The following is a 9,126-nucleotide window of genomic DNA, read 5'->3' on the forward strand; positions in this document are numbered from 1 at the left end:
ACAAGAAAAAACAATGCAAAGGAACACAGTATTACCCTAGAAAATAATACAAAAAGATAAGATCAGGTAGAATTTACATAGAATCATAGAATCATGGAATTGTTTAGGTTTAGACCTTTAAGATCATTGAGTCCAACAGTCAACCCAACACCACCATGCCCACTAAACCATGTCCTGAAGTGCCATGTCTACACATTTTTTTGAACACCTTGAGGGATGGTGACTCCACCAGTTCCCTGGGAAGTGCATTGCAGCCTTCAAAAAGTATCACAGTGAGTCTGTGTTTTTCTTCCAAATGCCCACTATTAACCTTATTCAGGTAAATAACATAACCAAAATCAGGCTAATGAATGTTAATTTCTTGTCCTGTTAAGAGAAAGAGCTACACTGGCATTTTATGACTAATGTTTTTCAAGAATACTGCTGTATGCATAACAAAGCACAGATTTCTTGCATCATAATTTAACTTTGGTGATAAATAAATGGATATTTTAGTTATAGTGCTTCTCTAATTGGTGAATTTTCATTAGGATAGCCAAGCAGCACTAGTGAACCTGATGCTTTGTGCATGAAAGTCTGAATAAGAAGCTATCCCATCTTTCAAAAAACTGAGAATACACTTTTTGTCATCTCAATTAGATGCCGTTGTAGCAGTAATTATACAACATTTTATGTAGAAAAATTACTATAGAGAATTTTCTATCCAGACCTGAAACTTCTGTTTTTCATTTCTTAATGAAATCATTCCCTCCTGATTTGGACTCAGGACCTTTAGACTTTCTCACAGTTTCTAATGAAGAAGTTTGGGGAGGAGAATAAGGGAACAACCCAAGTCTGATACATCAGAGTTTATTAGATCCAAAGATAGCAGGGGACAGAGAAACAGGCAGTCTCAACAAGGTAGATGTAAAAGATGTTTGCTTGGCAGACCTGTATTAGAATATCTTGAGATTTAGAAAATGAAGCAAGGGAACAGTGGATGAAAATAGCAAAGAAATATTGGCAAAATTGCTACTAAATGCTTTGATGCTTTTTAGCTTTACTCTTGAAATACTTCAGCTTTTGCTTTGGTCACGCAGTACTCCTTGTACTATTTTACCATGTCTATTGGGGTATTTATGTTTAGCTTTGTCCAGCTTTATTTCTTGTCTCAAAGGAATATACTGGCTTTATATAAGCAACATGTCACCCTGGATGGTCAACTAGGGAGAGACTTTATATTGTTGTGTTAGTTCTGTTCAGTACGGTTTTCCATCTTTTGCCTCCTGGGGGCAGTGTGTGCACATGGGGTGAGTTAAGCACAACTACCCATTTAGGCTGCAAGTATTTAACCTCATCTATACTGACTTGTTTCTCCCATACACCAAAAAGTAGCACCCTTATTCAGAAAGTTCATAAGTCGCCATGAAATGATAGAAAAGAAGGATACAACCTTCTTTTTATAAATAAATAATTTTAAATGATAAAACCATGTATGAGTATTAAGAAACTAATCAAAACAATCCTTATTTAAATTTTTCTCCATGCATTTTAATACATTCATTCACCTATTATTCATAAGTGCTTTTCGAATATTTCACTGGCATCACACAAAATTCCAAAAAAGTGTCTTGATAAACTGAAAGTTTCAAAAGTGGCTTGAAAATGTTCAGTGTTATGGCTGAGAAATGTGGGGCAAGTAAATCTGGTACTAGCCTATGCTTTACAATAAAACCAGAATTTTATAGTGCCAATGAAGAACTCCTTTGTGCAATCTGAACAAGATTTTGTACCTTGGTTGCTCACATCTCACCAAAGTGAATATTTGTTTATTTTGGTGATGATTGTCTTAAAGTTTCATTGTTCGCACACCACAAACATTAAATCATTCTAACTTCGTCATAAACTTGCCTTGTGATATTTTGAAAATTAAAGTCCAGCCTGTTGACTGGCAGAATCAAGATATCCCAACCCAGTAGGTTTTTTTAAAGCAAGGTCACTGTGTTTTCAGCCATATTTTGATGGCTGAAACACCTTAACAGCAAACAGTGTGAGACAGGTTCAGCTCTGCAATAAACTGCATAGGCTCTTGCTTTTGAGAAAAGAGAGAAGGAATGTTTACTATTAACAACAAGAGAAAAAGCTTTGATCAAACCCACAATATAAGAGCACAGCACTAAGTTTGCCTGTGACATGGTCTAGTTGATGTTTGAATCAATCTTGAGATTGCTTTTCATAGATGGAAATAGGAATGGAGAGCTTAAATTTGTTTGATATTAACAAAATCTATGTTCATATGCTTCTTTGCCATAATGCAATTTCTTATGTACTTACAGCAACTTCGGAGGTTCTTATTAATTTAAAAAAAAAAAGCAGAATAAAGTATTGTTTGCTTAGCCTTGTTTATCTGGTATAGATGACATTATGAAAACCCTGTCAAAAAATATGTTATACATATTTACCTTGTAAGTAGAAGTGGGAAGTCACTGCGAAGCAGAACCAGACAGTACAGCTGGTAAAATACAGACTCTGTAGAACTCCTTTTTGCATATGCTTTTTTAAGTCTAAATTTTCATCAGTGACCTGCAGATTGCTTAGAAGGAAGAAAATCCTTCTGTCTTATTATTTTGTTTAAAAACTGATTTGAAAGCTCTCACTGTCTAGCATGTGTCCATAAGAGTAATGTTATACATGCTTAATACTTTAAGGAAGAAATATTGTACAATACCTCTTTCAAAAATGTTTATATATTTATTTATCCACCAGTTTCCCCCTAGAAGCCTCAAATGAATACTCTAGCTGCAAAATTTAAGAATACAAGTGTGTGTACAATTTTGTGTACACAGACGTACAGATAAAATGCAGTTTGTAAATATATGTGGACACACATTGTCGTGGTTTATCCCCAGCTAGCAACTAAGCACCATGCAGCCACTCGCTTACTCCTCACTGGTGGGATGGTGGAGAGAATCAGAAGAGGAAAGCAAGAAAACTCGTGGGTTGAGACAGTTTAACAGGTAAAAAAAAGCCATGCATGCAAAGCAAAACAAGGAATTCATTCACCACTTCCCATGGGCAGGCAGGTGTTCAGCCATCTCCAGGAAAGCAGGGCTCCATAACGCCTAAAGGTTACTTGGGAAGACAAACGTCATCACTCTGAATGCCCCTCCCTTCCTCCTTCTTCCACCAGCTTTATATGCTGAGCATGACGTCATATGGTCTGGAATATCCCTGTGGTCAGTTTGGGTCAGCTGCCCCAGCTGTGTCCCCTCCCAACCTGTTGTGCACCCCCAGCCTACTCGCTGGTGGGGTGGGGTGAGAAGCAGAAAAGGCCTTGACCCTGTGTAAGCACTGCTCAGCAGTAATGAAAACATCCCTGTATTGTCAACACTGTTTTCAGTCCAAATCCAAAATGCAGCCCCATAATGGCTACTATGAAGAAAATCAACTCTATCCCAGCGAAAACCAGCACACACATCCACATCCATAAAAGTGTACATCTGTATCACGTATACATATATACATGTATTTAATGCCTAATACCACCTCTTTCGTGCTTTAACAAGTAAAAAACTAAACAAAAATTCTAAACCAATTGTAGAAGATGCACAAATTAGGCTTAGTCTTTGATTTACATAGATGGATGTGGATTGAAACAAATGATGCTCCAGCTATATATCTCAGAAACTGTCAAAAAATGTTCATTTGAAAAGAATACACTTTTAATTATATACTAAGTATCTGTGAAATAGTAGAGAAAGAATTCTGACCACCTATACAGTGCAATTGTGCATTTTCATTCTTTTAGTTAGTTTTCAGTCTATTAGCTATAAAGCACCATTTGTAACCAACTAGATGTTTGAGAGCTATGTGAGATATGTTTTCTTGTGTTTGTGTGTGCCTACTGTAATTTACTATGGATTTGAAAAATGAACATTAAGTTTGCCCTTGAATTATCTTCTCTCAAGGGTATTGCTACTTTCCAAAGCCTCATGGGGTCAACAGTGTAGCTGCTGTCATTTTGGTAGCCAAAAGGCCCATATAATTGGATAGTGATGAACACCACAGTGCATTATAAAGAATTAATCTTTGAGATTGTTTTAAAATTGAGATTTTATTTTCATTCTCTTGTGTCATGGTAAGTTAAAATTTTAAGTGTCATATCTAAATTTACTGGGAAATGCCTGCTATTGGAGTTCAGGGTGACTGACCAGTATTGGTGGGCTTAATTATTGGTAGACTTTTAGACTAACTGTTTTGAACGTTTGTCTGTGTAGTTTTCTGTAACAAAACTAGAAAGAAAAAAAAAAAAAGGAGGAAAAAAGAAATCTATTTTGTATATGACTTATTAATTTTATTATATCAGAATTCTTTCAATCTCATTTAAATTTAGTATCCAGGTCCCAAAGGAGAAGAAGCAAACATATTTGCTTGTTACCTGTTTCTTCAGGAATACAGTGCTTTTCCAGATTATTCAGAATGAATTGGTTATAGAAGTTTGATCTAAATCTCCCTGGGTCCTCAGCAGTAACATTTTTATGTGTTTTATCATACAGATTTTATGACTTTAATATGAAAATGGGTCATTCTCCACTAACCCACTGCCAAAGCATGACATTTTTGCTATCACTGTTACCTCTGCAGTGCACTCAAATTTGATTTATGAGAACATTTTATAGTATGTTTGTCCTTAGGAGGCTCCAAGCAATGATATAAAGAATACTAATGTGAATTGCTTAAAAAAACCAAAACAAAACAAAACAACCCCCCAAAACCCAAATACTGGCATGTTGATTGCCTACAGATGTAACTTCAACAACAAAAATCAGAATTTAACAAGAAGGAGGAAAGAGAACTTTTTGTTCTGAGATGTTCTTAAAACTGCTGAAAGAAATACAGGGAAGAGATAAGGAATGAAGTGTCTCCCTTAAGAACCTCAGTGCTTTAAATACAAGATGAAACAAAATGTGTGATAAACACCAAAAATAGTGTCAAGGAGGTTTTTGATTAACTTCTTGAGTACTGACCTTCACCCAGACATACTCAGATCCGTGCTTTTACTGCTGGCCTTTTCCCAAATGAGGCTGTCAGAAAAGAAGGCTATCCACTGAATATTCTACACACCTGCATTTCCTCAACTCAATAATGGTTTTAGATGGCTCGGGTTTTGACTGTTGAACTAGGGATAGCTGTGAAAGTGAATTAACAGCTGGGAAAAACAAATTTCATGGATTCATCTGAGCATTGATCCCTTTAATATCAAGGTTATTTAGATATGTCCCACTTTGCGTAGAAGGAAGCCACCTGTTCAAAATGTCTGTCATTTGTGAAATTCTAGGTTATTTGGGGGGTGTACTAAATGTTCTCTTTCATTTACTTTAAGGTGTATATCTTCAAAAGGAATCTATTTGGAAGTGGACAGGCAGGTCTTCAGTTTGATCCTTCCATCTTCAAATGCCATTAAACATGTGAGTTATGATGTCTAAATGGTTTTATCTATCTCCTTTGGAAGGCAAAGCATTTCAGAAATTTAGACAGTAAAGAATAACTGGAATTTTCTGTAGAAATGTGGAAGCTAAAGGCTGTGCTCAACTGAGAGGTTTTCTTTCTCTTTTGCTTGTTACAGTGTGACTTAGTATTCATAAAGGATGCAGTTTAGAGCTGAATCCATTATAAGTACATAAACAGTTTTTGTCTTTAAAAATTAGTTACATGTCTTGCTCTGTTGGTATTTAGTGTTTAGAATATACAGAACTAATTGTTCTGAACAAATTAGTGTCATATAAAATAAAAAAATATGCAATGTATCTGTGTATCTTTCAAGATGCTATACATCAAGTAATAAACAACAACAATCTGTTGCAAAACTAAGGTCTTTGTTTAGTCAGAGATCCTCTCTTGTCTTCCACAAAAGTCCTTATATTTCTTCCTGTATGCTTTTAACAAGTATATACTCAGCTTCTCTACCAAACTGCCCTTCCTCCCCAAAAAACCTTTGAAAATCATAGTCATACAGTGTTCACCATATTATGGACAATCTTTCATTAGGAAATTCACATTAATTTAAGAAGGATATCTCTTTTGCTTCCAAAGCATGTAATTCCAGCATCTGAGGCACAAAGAGTCTACATTAGCTAGTAGAAATCTGGGGCCTGTGGTAAGGCTCAGGAGTTTTTTAAATGTTGCCAAATAGGTTGCAGTGATGCAGATTTTATGGAACTCTAGTGTGCAGACATTCACTCCTGTAATGTGCCCTAAATCCTGTTGCTAGCTTAAATCAGTGATCTGAAACATGGACTATTTTCATGAATATGAATTTATGCAGGTTGAGGTCAGATTTCTAAGGTGATATTTTACTTCATTTTCATGTTGACATTCTTCATAAGCAGTAGATGCTCTAATATATCTAAAAGACACTTAGCAAGGTACCAAGAAGTGTTCACTCTTTGGTTAGGGAGTATCTAATCTGGTTGCATCTCAGATAGACATCACCTAGTGTCTGGGTGTTCAAGGTTTGGTTCTTGCTCTAATGAATGTTTTAACTATCTGTACAAGGTAGAACAACTCCATCAAGAGAGACTAAGAGAAACTATATCTAATCAAGATCCCAGCATGTAGCAAATGTTAATTTGCTATGGCATAGATGTATTTGAATGGTTACTAGCAACAGCATCAAGGAGAATCCTTAATTTGTAGCATTGTTAAAGTCAGGATTCATAATTATTTATAGTATATCAAGCATTCAATTATTTCAATGTATATTCAACTCTGATTACAGTCTATGTTTCAAGGGTGCAAGATTTTTTTATGAAATGCAATTATGCTAATAAATAAAATAATCAGTATGATGCTTATGCTAACACAGAAAGAATTAATTCATTTTGATTTTCTCATATTGAATCTTTCTGTTTCTAATGAAAATTCACCTACTTTATCATATAGGGAAATTTTTGTGACAGTATTCCCTCACTGTTATTCTTCATTCTCCGCTCCTCATATCTGGTCAGATATAAGATTGTTGCAGGTGGATTTCTGTTGACTCTTTAGAAATAGAAGTCATTCTGCACATTTGCTTTTGTAAAATACAGGGTTCATGTCAAATATTTCATTATTAGCTCTGGGTTAACAGAAGAACACAAAAGAAACACTGTGCATGTTGATTAAATTATTCCTACAAATTTGTTTCAGCAAAGCTCTTGAATGCCTGAGTTGTTAGATAGGAATTTCATTTTGCTTTCAGACCAAAACCATGTTTCAAAACAGTCAAGCAGATATGAATTCATTGTTGGTCAATTATTTATTAATGTGTTTAAAAGTTGACACCAGTATTTCTTCCAGGGATTACAGGATTTGTTTTCTTCCCCCCCGCCCCCGCATTCTTTATACCCCCAAAATCTCACAGCTGATGTAATCACCTTGGTGCAACAGACCTAAGTTAAGTGCTTGCTTCCTTTACACATCACTTCCTGCATTCTCCAGTTCTGTACTTTAGCATGGACAGGAGTGTTGATCTGCTTGAGGGTAGGAAGGCCCTACAGAGGGATCTGGACAGGCTGGATCCATGGGCTGAGGCCAATTGTATGAGGTTCAACAAGGCCAAGTGCTGGGTCCTACTCTTGGGTCACGACAACCCCAGGCTACCCTACAGGCTTGGGGAAGAGTGTCTGGAAAGCTGCCTGGTGGAAAAGGACCTGGGGGTGTTGGTCAACAGCCGGCTGAATATGAGCCAGCAGTGTGCCCAGGTGGCCGAGAAGGCCAAGAGCAGCCTGGCTTGTATCAGAAATAGTGTGGCCAGCAGGAGCAGGGAAGTGATCGTCCCCCTTGTACTCAGCACTGGTGAGGCTGCAGCTCGAGTACTGTGTTCAGTTTTGGGCCTCTCATTACAGGAAAGACATTGAGGTGCTGGAGCGTGTCCAGAGAAGGGCAACCAAGCTGGTGAAGGGTCTAGAGCACAAGTCTTATGAGAAGCGGCTGAAGGAGCTGGGGTTGTTTAGCCTGGAAAAAAGGAGGCTGAGGGGAGACCTTATTGCTCTCTACAGTGACCTGAAAGGAGGTTGTAGTGAGGGGGGTGTCAGTCTCTTCTCCCAAGTAGCAAGTGACAGAGTGAGATGAAATGTCCTCAAGTTGCAACAGGGGAGTTTTAGATTGGATATTAGGAAAAAGTTCTTCACTGAAAGGGTTATCAAGCACTGGAACAGGCTGCTCAGGGAAGAGGTTGAGTCACCATCCCTGGAGGTATTTGAAAGATGTGTAGATGTGGCACTCAGGGACATGCGTTAGTGGTGGACTTGGCAGTGTTAGGTTAATGGTTGGACTTGATGATCTTAAGGGTCTTTTCCAACCTAAACAATTCTATCCTTCTATGATCTTTACTTTTTAATAGCCCTATTGAAGAAGTAAGAATCCACCTGTCCCATGAGCTCTCTGTTCTTAATTTTTTTCTTCTCATAATGAAGGTAATGATATGGTGCTGTTTTTGAAGAACAATATTGTCTCTGTGGCAGGCCTCATAGAAAATTCCATATGCTCAATCTGTTTTTAAAAGCTGAAGAGCTTCCTGGATTTTATTTTATTGCTACAGTACCCGTTAATGGTTTGGTTTGTTTTTTTTGGTAAACTAATGTGATTTAGATTTACTGAAAGGCAAAGTAAACACGAATATAAGACCAATATATCTCCTAAGTTCTTTTCTTTCTGCTGGTATGTCCTCATGATGTCTAGTCAAGCACAACTCATCATCACAAGTCACAAAAAAGGTGCTCTGAAATCCTACAACTTCCAAAATACTCCCCCTGGTTCTACCATGTCCTACCTTTCTGGATCCTGGGACTCTTCCAGCTCTGCATCCCTCATTTAGTAGGAGTAGGTGAATCTTTGTGAGTATGTATATACAGACACACAGAAAACTGCATGTGAATCCAATAATTAATTTTTGACATTTCTGTATTCATAAACTGAGTGTTCATGAGCATTGGTCTGGTGCAGAACGGAAAACTCCATACTGATGCAAAAGCTATTATTTAATGCTAAGTCAATATATATCTCGTACAGCTTTACTAAGTTTGAAGCATCATAAATATCTTTTCATACTGTTACTGAGGAAATTGGAATTATAGATATTACAGTTTAATTGATTCTTTTTAGGAG

At 37.0% G+C, this 9,126-nt stretch overlaps 1 pseudogene; it reads left to right on the forward strand.

Moving 5' to 3' along the window:
• Window positions 1-8,259, forward strand: part of LOC138683905 (uncharacterized) — a 108,521-nt pseudogene extending 100,262 nt beyond the window's left edge.
• The last annotated feature ends 867 nt before the right edge of the window (window positions 8,260-9,126 follow it).

This window comes from Haliaeetus albicilla, chromosome Z, assembly GCF_947461875.1.
Source record: "Haliaeetus albicilla chromosome Z, bHalAlb1.1, whole genome shotgun sequence".
Taxonomy (NCBI): domain Eukaryota; kingdom Metazoa; phylum Chordata; class Aves; order Accipitriformes; family Accipitridae; genus Haliaeetus; species Haliaeetus albicilla.